Raw genomic sequence first — 1245 nt, forward strand, 5'->3', positions numbered from 1 at the left:
CCTCCTCAGTCCAGATATGGTCACTTCCTGTTCACTGGTTGCATAAAGTTCTATCTTATCTGTCTTTGTTTTCAGCTGCAGTCTTTAGTCGTGGTAAATAAAAGTTATCAATGGCTAGTTGTGTTTTATATAACTGATAAAGATGGTTTCAACTTCTGAGTTAGGTTGACCTGACCATGACACGTCTTTATGTTGGTGCAGTAGCGTGCGTCTGAGCGGTCAGCAGGTTGATGCAGCAGGTCAGAGGTGAGCGTGGAGGTAAGCAGCTGGAACTGCTGGAACATGGACAGTCAGTCCACGGTAATGGTTTTATTGTGGAGGTAAATCATTTAGCTGCAGCTCCAGAGCTCCACCGGAGGATTTATCTGATCCAACGAGCTCTGTGTCACGGCTCTGATACCCAACAAATAACACTTGACCTCTGGATTCAGCAATTCAATCCACAGCAACTCTTTATCTACATCTTCAGTGTCCTGATGCAGTCCTATATTGTGTTAACGTTTGTGAACATTTTACCTTCACCCACATCGGAGTGGGTTTAGTCGTTTCTCTGTAGATCTTCTTTTTATCACAAAGACTTAGCGGTAGCTCTTTCACAATAAGAGTCTTGATATAATTCACCAATGCAAAGTGTTCATCTTGCAACTTTAACCCTTTCACAGTTTGTTTTTACTTCATGAAAGATTTTGGTCCTAAACCTAAAAATGTTCAGATGCGACTGTTCACACTGTTGGGTTAAACACGTGTTTCAAACTGGCAAAGTCTTGAAGCTCACGTGGTTGAAGCCCCTGAGCAACAGGAGCTTAACATCTCCACGGTTATTGAATCTCAGAGATTTCCGCTCGCTCTCAGAAACCAATTAACACAAACTCATTAGCCAACTAGCTTGAGAGCGCTGCACCGGCTGATACCGAGACTCCAGCCGGTCTACAATCTAAAGAAACAGACAGCCGAGGAAACGCTCCGTCCATCAGCAGCATGGCTCCACCCCTCTGATGAGGTTAACGGGGAGATAAACCCAGCGCTCCATCTGGGTCCACACTGATCGACTTCATCATCTTCTCAACGAGGCTCATTTCTAAAACTCACTTCCTGGAGAGAGAGCGAAGAGGTGAAGCCGCATCAGAACCACAGAGCAGGACCTGTTTACGTCTTTACTACTCAGGTTTAGCTACAGATCGACTTGAGGACATTTTTTAGAGAGAGAGAGAGAGAGAGAGAGAGAGAGAGAGAGAGAGAGAGAGA

The sequence above is a fragment of the Anarrhichthys ocellatus genome, unplaced genomic scaffold, assembly GCF_004355925.1.
Source record: "Anarrhichthys ocellatus isolate YVR2014 unplaced genomic scaffold, GSC_Weel_1.0 scaffold1428, whole genome shotgun sequence".
In the NCBI taxonomy this organism is placed as follows: domain Eukaryota; kingdom Metazoa; phylum Chordata; class Actinopteri; order Perciformes; family Anarhichadidae; genus Anarrhichthys; species Anarrhichthys ocellatus.